The following is a 10,599-nucleotide window of genomic DNA, read 5'->3' on the forward strand; positions in this document are numbered from 1 at the left end:
GCAGGGCGGTTTCTTTGATCATACTCACAGCATAGGAACATTTCTGGGATAGAGCAGCCCTTTTCACCTCCCCAAGAGAGACCTAGATCTCCCCAGTCTCCATCCCTTGACCAGGAATCCATTTAGTTCCCATATCATGTGGTTGGATAACTAGACCTTACCTCACTGCCAAGTGTTCAGGCAGGACAGTGAGAGATCCTGAGTCTTTGATAAGGTCAGGGGATCTTCAGTATGAGATTGTACTTGAATGTCCCAACTTGGTGCATGGTCAGTCCCATCTAAGTTTGCCATGATGTAGGACATAGAATCTAGAGAATCAGAGCTGGATGGGGTCTGTTCTGGGAGTCCTGAGTATTATGTGTTAACTTTGAGCTCCCATATGACAGCCTGCTTCCCTTTCTTGGTTGGGTCTATGCTAGAAAAAGCTTGAAACTAGGGCATGGATCTTATCTTTTATGCTCCAAGATAGCACTCTACCATTTGAATCACAGCTCCACTTCCAGCGTTTTTGGGTGTTTAATTGGAGATAAAGTGTTCTCACGGGCTTTGCTGCTAAGTGGCATCCAACTGCAGTCCTAAGATTTCAGTCTCCTGAGGGGAGAGGATGACTGGAATGGAAAAGTTTGTTTGGCTGGGAGCCAGTAGCTCATGGCTTTTATCCTAGGTACTCAGGAGGTGAGATCTGAGGATCATGGGTCAAAGCCAGCCTGGTTATGAAAGACCTTGAGACTCTTATCTCCGAGGAATTGCCAGAAAAACAGAAGCAAGTCTGTGGCTCAAGCAATTGAGTGCTTGATTAAGCTAAAGAGCTCAGGGCAAGCACCAAAGCCCAGAGTTCAAGCCCCTTAACCAACAATAACAAAAAAAAGAGGTGATTAAGTTTTCGCATAGCAGTGTGTATGGTAGGAAATGCCATACTGGTCTATGAGTCATTCCAGATATGTGAGAGGCTCAATGTTTTGTCTACCGTGGGTTTGATGTCGGTACTGCCACCTTCTCAGAGGTGGGATGTGATCCTAATTGAGGGAGTTCATGTTTCTGTTCTCAGGGACTGCTGAATCCTTGGGCTATCTGTGTGTGTGTGTGTGTGTGTGTGTGTGTGTGTGTGTGTGTGTGTGCCTGTGTCTTTATCTGTGTGTGTTTGGAGGTAGAAGAACTGGGCCTTGAACTCAAGGCCTAAATGCTGTCCCTGAGATATCTTGCTCAAAGCTAGAGTTCTGACACTTGAGCCACAGCTCCACCTGTGGTTATTTGGTGGTTCAGTGTAGATAGGAGCCTCACAAACTTTCCTGAGTGGCTGGCTTTGAACAGTGATCCTCAGATTTCAACCTCCTGAATAACTAGGATGACAGACAGGAGCCACGCGTGATGACTCTGTGTGTGTGTGTGTGTGTGTGTGAGAGAGAGAGAGAGAGAGAGAGAGAGAGAGAGAGAGAGAGAATCTTTCTCCTTGTACAGTCTGACTGTCCTCAAGTGAGTAATGAGTTGGCAAATTGTAGGTGCTACATGGAAGAGTCATCTGTCACCATTCTGGAGGTGTGTGTGTGTGTGTGTGTGTGTGTGTGTGTGTGTGTGTGTGTGTTGGGAGAGCAGAGAGATGAGAACAATGAAAATATATATAAGTCACCATGTCTAAAAACAGCAAACGCATTTTATTTCTCTGTGTGTGTGTGCATTTGTTGTTGTTTTTATTCATCAATACCAAGTACAAGCCCAGCCACAATTTTTGTCTTCTCCTTCACAGTTCCATGGCTCCTTTATGGAAGATTTCAGTAGACATTACTTTCCTCCCCGTTCCACCTCTCTCTTCGCCCTTTCCTGTAGCCCACAGTAGCTGCTGAGCCTGAGTGGGCCTCCCCTAGAAGAACTGTGTGAACCCTGGACTTGAGTGGAAGCCTGTCCTTCTATCCCCTGCCAGAAGTTTGGTGAGGCGAATGAGATCACAGCCACATTCTTCCAGCCAGACACTCTGCTCTTGTGTGTTTAGTTGGAGGTAATTCAAGGGTTGCGAATGTGTTTGCCCAACATAATTAGGGAACAAGATGAGGGAAATGATAAGGCAGGGGCTGTGAGGCAATGAGGTTTTGGGCACTGGCGTATGGTGTGACATGGCAGATGGTTCACCATGACAGTGGATGAGGGGAACAATATCTAGGGCATTAATGGTCTCTGTGGGAATCCTGGCACAGGGATGCAGGCCCTCACTGGTGGTGAGGATACCCTCCTGGGGTAGTGCCAGTGTCAGTTCTCCCTGGAGTCCTGCAGAATCCAATCTGTGTTCCCGCCTGGGCTGTTTCCAGCTGGGCAGTGGTAGGCAAGTCCATTCCCTCTGCTGGAGCCCGCTCGGTATCAAGAGGTGGCAGTTACCTAGGGCTCGCTGAATGCCAGTTTCTGTAAACTGCTATAGGCTGTGTGGAAGGAAAAGGGGACCACTGACTTTGGAAACCTTTAAGTTTGATTGGGACAAATTAAATACCACATTTTCCAGGTTTTTGTAATTTAAGCTGGCAATTTCCACTAATGCCTGGGATTATGGATCAAAGTAGATGGATGATTTCAGCCATCAAACAATGATGTTCAAAGCGGCACAGGCAGAGTTCCCAAGCCAGATTGTCTCCTGCTTTGAACGTTGTGCCTTGACTGCCTTTCCCTGGCAGCTGTTGCATCTCTCTAGGGTGACGACCCCACTCGAGGACATTGTGGGGAGCAGAGATTGTGACCTTGCCATCCCCAGCATGCCAGCAAAAACCAGAGATGATTCCCAGAACCTGTACTGGACTCTGGGAGATTCAGAGAACCCAGGCTGCCTCAAGAATCCTTCCTCTCCAACATGAAATTTAGGGGCCAGATGTGGTGGATGATCCTGGCTGGCCCCAGGGGGAGTACATGAGTCTCCTTGAACCAGGCATTCAGCTCACAGCAAACTCATTCACACCTCCATGGGGAATTGAGTGCCACAGAGCTGGTCAGCTGCTGGACAGAGATCTTTGAGAAGATAGGCATCCCAGAGGCCCTGGAATGTAGCGAGTACATAGTGGCTCACACCCTCAGAGCCAAAACAGTTAAGTGTTGTGGCACCAGGAGTGGGTAAGAAGGAGGAGGGAGAACTGTTGGAGAGCTACATCAGGCTTCGTCCCCACTCCCCCACAGAGGATTCTTACCTGGATCAGATGGGAATTTTCTGTAGTATTGTCATAGACAGATGGTCATTTATTTAACCAACAAACCAATACAGTGTGCACCAGGCTCTTGGGGGTCATAGACAACGAAAAGTTCCAGGACTGGTTCCACAGCCCATGAAGAATCCTTGGATTGATCTGGATGCCAGTGCTTCAAGCCTGTCATCCTAGTTACTTAGGAGGCTGAGATGAGAGGATTGAGGCTTTTGGCCCGGGCAGGAAAGCCTGTAAGACTCTTGCCTTCAATTAACGACCAAAAAAAAAAAAAAAAAAAACCACCTGAAGTGGATGTGTGGCTGAAGACATAGACTGCTAGCCTTGAGTGAAAAGGCTTAGGGACAGCACCTAGGCGCCTAGTACAAGGCCCAGAACTGACACAAAAAGGTAAAGTGAGAGAGGAGAGAAGGACAGAGGGAGAAAAAGAGGAAGGAAGTAAAAAGGGAGAACATGCAAGCCTTGGTTTGGAGTCCCTGGATAAAGGGAGCCAATTATTCACAATCTCTGTGAGGACAGTTTCAGAGCCTAAAGCCAGTGTGTAGGACCAAGCCACTGACCCCTCAGAAGCTTCATGACATCCAGGAGCTGTGTGGTCACCGACTACAGAGGGAACCAGCCTCGGGTAGATCCTAAGGCTCAGAGTGGGTCACCAGGTTTCAATTATGCCCAGCCTCATCGAGTTTATTTTCTGATCAGATAAGAAGAAAGTTTCCAAGGTCTAGGGAGGTATTGGAGTGAGAGAGTTTCATGGGGGGGTGGTCAAAGTATAAGTAGGAATTTGAAGAGGAAGAATGATCCTAGGTCACGTGTGTCAAGATATTGGAGACATGACCTCGCCTGACAACATAGACTAACAGCCTTTGATCCAGCCACACTGCAAATATAAGTCCTGGTGCCTTGGATTCATAATTGACAACCTGGCTGAGGTTCACTGCAGGAATCCTGTGCAGTACATCCTTGGGGTCTAGGACTTTCCAGGGCTCAGTCTGACAATACCACTCCTGGTGTTCATTCCTTCTCCAAAGACTGAGGTAAGCATGTCACTGCCAAAGGACAGCCTGGGAATGAGGGCAGGAAGTGTGTCTCTTGGCTGGCTCACTCTTTAGTATACGTGGCAGATCTGGGATTCAGAGAGGGCAGGATGAAGGTATGGCAGAGCTGGGTAGAGGCTTGTGGGAAAATCAGGGGCACTGTGGTCTGAGAATGGTTGTTTCTTTGATAATACTCACAACATAGGAAAATTTCTGGGATAGAGCAGCCCTTTTCACCTCCCCAAGAGGGACCTAGATCCCCCCAGTCTCAGTCCCTTGACCAGGAATCCCTTTGGTTCCCATATCATGTGGTTGGATAACTAGACCTTACCTCAATGCCCAGTGTTCAGGCAGGACAGCGAGAGATCCTGAGTCTTTGATAAGGTCAGGGGATCTTCAGTATGAGATTGTACTTGAATGTCCCAACTTGGTGCATGTTCAGTCCCATCTAAGTCTGCCATGATGTAGGACATAGAATCTAGAGAATCAAAGCTGGATGGGGTCTGTTCTGGGAGTCCTGAATATTATGTGTTAGCTTTGAGCTCCCGTGGGCCCACTTGCTTCCGTTTTGTGGGTGGGTCTATGCTAGAAAAACCTTGAAACTAGGGCGTGGATCTTGTCTTTTATGCTCCAAGATACCACACTACCATTTGAATCACAGCTCCACTTCCAGCTTTTTGGGGTGTTTAATTGGAGATAAATATTTCTCACGGGCTTTGCTGCTAAGTGGCATCCAACTGCAGTCCTCAGATTTCAGTCTCCTGAGGGGAGAGGATGACAGGAATTGAAAAGTTTGTTTGGCTGGGAGCCAGTAGCTCATGGCATTTATCCTAGGTACTCAGGAGGTGAGATCTGAGGATCACGGGTCAAAGCTAGCCTGGTCAGGAAAGACCCTGTGTCTCTTACCTAAAAGGAATTGCCAGAAAACCAGAAGCTGTGCTGTGGCTCAAGCAATTGAGTGCTTGCCTTAAGCTGAAAAGCTCAGCGACAGCACCCAGGCCCAGAGTTCAAGCCCCACAACATAAAAAAGAAAGAAAGTAAGACATCTTTGCCTGCAAATGATGGTGGAGGTGTGGGGGTGTGGGGAGGGTGCTGTGTTTGGGAGACCAAGTGCTGGCCTCACTGTACAGATATTTGTAAGAACTCCCCAAATTTGCTCCAGTTTGAAGCCACAGCTTCAAGAGGACGTGTCCTGTGACAAGCAGGGAGTGGGTGAAGGGGTGCAGGTGTGAGATTGTTGTGTCTTTATTTTCTCCATTGAAGGATAGATTTGGATGCTGGGTATCAAAATCTGAAGTGAAGGTTTGCAAAAAGTTTGTGGCCTGACGACATGGGTTTCCTCTGTGTATATGAAGGTGGCTGAAGCAGGAAGCCACGCGTGGCTCACAACTCTCATCCTAGGTACTCAGAAGGCTGAGATGTGAGAACCTTGGTTACAAGTCAGCTTGGGCAGAATAGTTTGTGAGACTTGATGATAGACCACTAGAGAACAGGAAGTGTTGCTTTGGCTCAAGTGGGAGAGTGATCAACTTCACCTGAATTGCTGAGGGACAGCACCTTGGCCCAGAGTTCAAACCCCTTGACCAACAACAAAAAAAAGAGGTGACTAAGTTTTCCACATAGCAGTGTGTATGATAGGAAATGCCATGATGGTCTATGAGACATTCCAGATATGTGTGAGGCTCAATGGTTTGTCTACCATGGGTCTGATGTCGGTACTGCCACCTTCCAGGGCATGGAATCTGATCCTAATTGAGGGAGTTCATGTTTCTGTTCTCAGGGACTGCTAAATCCTTGGGCTATCCTTTGTGTGTGTGTGTGTGTGTGTATGTGTGTATGTGTGTGTGTGACTGTCAGACTGTCTGTGTCTGTGTCTGTGTGTGTTTGGAGGTAGAAGAACTGGGCCTTGAATTCAAGGCCTAGGTGCTGTCCCTGAGGTATCTTGCTCAAAGCTAGAGCTCTAACACTTGAGCCATAGCTCCACCTGTGGCTATTTGGTGGTTCAGTGTAGATAGCAGCCTCACAAACTTTCCTCAGTGGCTGGCTTTGAACAGTGATCCTCAGACCTCAGCCACCTGAATAACTAGGATGACAGACAGGAGCCACCCATGATGGCTCTGTGTGTGTGTGTGTGTGTGTGTGTGTGTGTGTGTGTAGAAGTTGGTTGTTACAAGGAGTGCTGGACCCTTTGGTAACTTCTAACCGCTGTCTTGGGGGGTGCATGGACTTTGTGGCTGAGGTCTGGGGGCTTGGAAGGGTGAGATGTTTGAAGGGGACTCAGCACCTTTAAATTATAAGAGCACGGGATCTTTGTATACCCGGAACTGTCTACTAACTTGGGCCTGGTTGGTGGCAGAGGGAGCACGGGAGGACCTGGGGGTGGGGCCCGTAGGGGTTGGCTCCCCAGGGGACAGAGAGTGTGGTCAGCACTTATTAAGGTTGTGAGCCCTGTTAGTATGGACCTTATTGGCATGGGTCAGACTCTGGGTCATCTCATCATGACGTCTGATGGGCAAGGCCAACCCTAACTTAAATCTTGACCAGTGATCTTCAGATCTCAGCCTCCTGAGTAGGTAGGGTTATAGGCATGAGCCTCTGGCACCGGGCCTCAGATTCTTTTTGGTATATGAGGGTTTGAAATGAAGAGCTTAGGCTTTCCAATCAGGTTTTCTTCCATGGGAGCCAAGCCTTTCTGTCTTGGGCATCTCTGAGATAGAGACTCCATATATGCTCAGGCTTGGCTGGATCATGGTCCTCCTGTGACAGGCAGGTGTCACCATGCCTGGTCCTCTGTAGTTGGGATGGTAGATATGTAGCGCCATGCTCAGTCATTGGTTTAGATTACTGTCCAAAACTCTGAGTCCACAGCAGCCGATTTTTGACCACAGTTGAAGCTCGGGGTTCGGCCTGGAACCATTGGTCTTCAGTCTCCTCACAGGACAGTTGTGAGGAAACAAGGGATCAATACAAGGGGAACTCTGGGGCAGAGCCAGGCATAGAGGCAACGATCATCAGATAAGTTTCTTGGCAATTCTGTGAGCATATAACAAGAAGATACCTGGAAAGGACTCAGAAGGGGCCTGTTATTTATAATGCAACAGGTATGGGATTATGAAACAAAACATGGCTCTCCTCATCCTTAACCTATCCCCATGAGGAAGGGGATCCTTCACTGTTCAGCTTTGCAGCTGGGGAAAACGAGGCACGGAAAAGCTGGGTGACCTACTCATGATCCCCTGGTGACCAGAAGCTTGGCCTGACTTCTCGGCCATGCTCCCTAGGACAATGGATGCTATTCAGTCCATTTCTTGTGGTAGGAAGTCCACTTATTGTCAGTCATGGGGCTTGAACTCTGGGCCTGGGCACTGTGCACAAGCTGCTCAGATCAAGTTTAGGGCTCAACCAGTTGAGCCATAACACCACTTCTGGTTTTCTGGTGGTTCTTTGGAGATAATCGTCTTACAGACATTCCTGCCTGGGCCAGCTCTGAACCATGATCCTCATATCTCAATGTGTAGTTACCATTGTAGGTCTGTGCCACCGGCAGCCTGCTTAAGTGTAAGTCTCTCTCTCTCTCTCTCTCACTGCCTCTATCTCAGTAACTTGTTGAATTTGTCGTGGAGGAGTTGGCTCAGTGTCCCCATGTGGCTGGGACTCAATGCGACCCTCTCATTCTGGAGGTAGGCTGTGTGTCAGGGTCATTCTTGCTTGGACTGTGGAACTAGCTCCCTTTGGTAAGCCCCTATGTGCCTGGGGTAGACCGTGATGGTTACTCATTGTCAGTCTGTCCAGTGAGTTCTTCCCCACTACCCTCTGCTAAGACAGGTAAAGGAAAGTGGATGAACAGGCATCTCATTGTCCAACTGCACAGCACTATCCCAAGCCTCTGATCCTCACTGCCACCTGTCTGGCCAGACCCTGATTAGAAGAAACTGAATTCACTCTATGTCTACTTCACGATGCTGTAGTGTGTCGTTTTGGGGAATAGAGTCAGTGTGCAGAGGAAAGACCTCAGGTCCAGCACCTCTTGGGGGACATTTGTTCTGTGACAGCGCAAAGTCATTGCTCTGAATAAGGAGGAAGCCGGCATCAGACTGAGCCAAAACAATGCTCAAAGGTAGGTAGTCTGTTGAAGTACCAAACACACCCAGGTCTGCTTCCCACTCACAACAAGGAGGGTGCAATGCAGGTAGCCCAGCACTGGCCCTAGAGAGCTATCAATGGATGGTGGTGGTCAGGTGCCAGTGGCTCTCACCTGTCATCCTGGCTATTCGGGAGGCTGAGTTCTGATGGTCGTAACTCAGAGCCAGCCCAAGCAGGAGAGTCTGTGAGATTTTTTTTTTTTGGTCCAGTCATGGGTCCTGAACTCTGGGCCTAGGCACTGTCCCTCAGCTCTTCAGCTCAAGGCTAGCACTCTGCCACTTGAGCCACAGCGCCACTTCTGGCTTTTTTTCTTTTTCCTTATGTGGTGCTGAGGAATCGAACCCAGGGCCTCAGGCATGCAAGGCAAGCACTCTGCCACTGAGCTACCTTCCCAGCAGCAAGTCTGAGATTCATATCTGCCATAAACCAACTCCCTCCTCCCCTGAAAAATGCCAGCTTTGGTGCTGTGGCTCAAGTGATATAGCCTCAACCTTGAGTAAAAGAAGCCCAGGGATGACACCGAGTCCCTGAATCCAAGACCTGGGACTCACAAAAAATAAAATAAATGAATAGTGGGCACTTGTTATCTTACTACCAAAAAGGATGGATGCATTCTTCTTTCTGGTACTTGTAGCCAAAGGTAAGGGGCTTCCCTTGATGTTTCTCTCAAGCTCTCCTTCTCACTATTATCACCCTGTCTTCAGTTGCAGGATAGAATTCAGATCATCCCACTTGATGTAACCTTAAGTACCCTCCCCTCCCCACTTTTCTGGATGTACTCACCACTGGGTGAAAGAAGCACCAGAGAATTGGAGGTAGGTATCCCTAAACTCATACTCTCTCTCTCTCTCTCTCTCTCTCTCTCTCTCTCTCTCTCTCTCTCTCTCTCTCTCTCACACACACACACACACACACACACACACACACTCACATAGGCCAACTCTGACTGGCGATTTCCAAAGATACTTTATCTCCTTGGATTAACTGACCTAGGAGAGGAACTTGATCCCCTATAAATTACTATTTTAACTAGGGCTTGCTAGTTGGCTCGAGATAAACAGAAGCTCAAAGGAAAGGTTCTGGAGCCTGTCTGGCTCAGGCTCACACTTGACATCCTGGCTCCTTGGTAGGCAGAGATCTGAGGATCAAAGATCGAAGCCAGCCATAAGCTGGAAGGCTGATAAGACTCTTCTCTGCATGGAACCACCAAAAATCCAGACGTGGAGCTGTGGCTCAAATGGTAGAGTAGCAGCCTTGATTGAGCATGAAAACTCAGAAAGACAGCTCCCAGATCCTCAGTTCAAGCCCACACAAGAAATGGCACCATTTGTTGCCCCCAGACTGCCTGGGCCTCAAGTGCCCTCTCACAGAGTGTGATACCGCACTGGTTCCTGGGTAGTGTATCAGAGCCTTCAGAAATTGGGTGGTGAAAGCTAGGCCTTCGCCTTTGTGCACTCTCAACCCACATCTGCTGGAAGGCAGAGCATGACAAGTCCAACAGCCTGCAGATTGGAGAAGATCCGCCTCTGCCAGGGTGATTGGAGCGGGTTTCTTAGAGGCAGCAGTTGAAAGGAGTTCTTGCTTAACAAGGAGGATATGACAGGAAGCATAAAGAGAAAAGATGCCATAGATAAAGGACAACATAGCGGAGCATGTTCTTTTCCGGCCAGGGCTGCTGGTTAGAAACTCAGTAAAGCTGGGCAAGACTGTCCGAGACAGGCCCCAGGGGTCACAGAAGAACAGCTATCCAATGTTGGGATTTTGTCTTAGCAGTAGTGGGCTCACCTAGCACACAGGAAACCCTGGGTTCGAGTCCTAGGTCCCACATACACAGAAAAAGCCAGAAGTGTTACTGTGGCTTGTGTGGAAGAGTGCTCACATCAAGCAAAAGAAGCTCAGGGATAGCGCCTGGACACCAAGTTCAAGCCCCAGCATTGTCAATGTAAAACTGCACTCCAAGGGACCTGGGTGACAGGTGGATGGCTGTGCCCTGTAGCTCTTAGTAGATCCATCCACGCTTTGTGTCTCCTTCTTTGACAAAGAGGATCTGGACACTCCTTCTGCCTTAGGCACCCCTGGACCCAGTTATCAGCAACCTTCCAACGTCTTCCACTGGAACATGGAGCAGATTGCCCCAGAAATTCTCAGGTACCATTTGGATGTGGCGGGGGATACAGGGCAGGCCTAAGAAGTCCTAGTGGGTCTGATATGCCCCAGACAACCAGGCCATCCAGAGGAAGTGGATGGGA

This window comes from Dipodomys spectabilis, unplaced genomic scaffold, assembly GCF_019054845.1.
Source record: "Dipodomys spectabilis isolate Male_0828 unplaced genomic scaffold, ASM1905484v1 ptg000355l, whole genome shotgun sequence".
NCBI lineage: Eukaryota > Metazoa > Chordata > Mammalia > Rodentia > Heteromyidae > Dipodomys > Dipodomys spectabilis.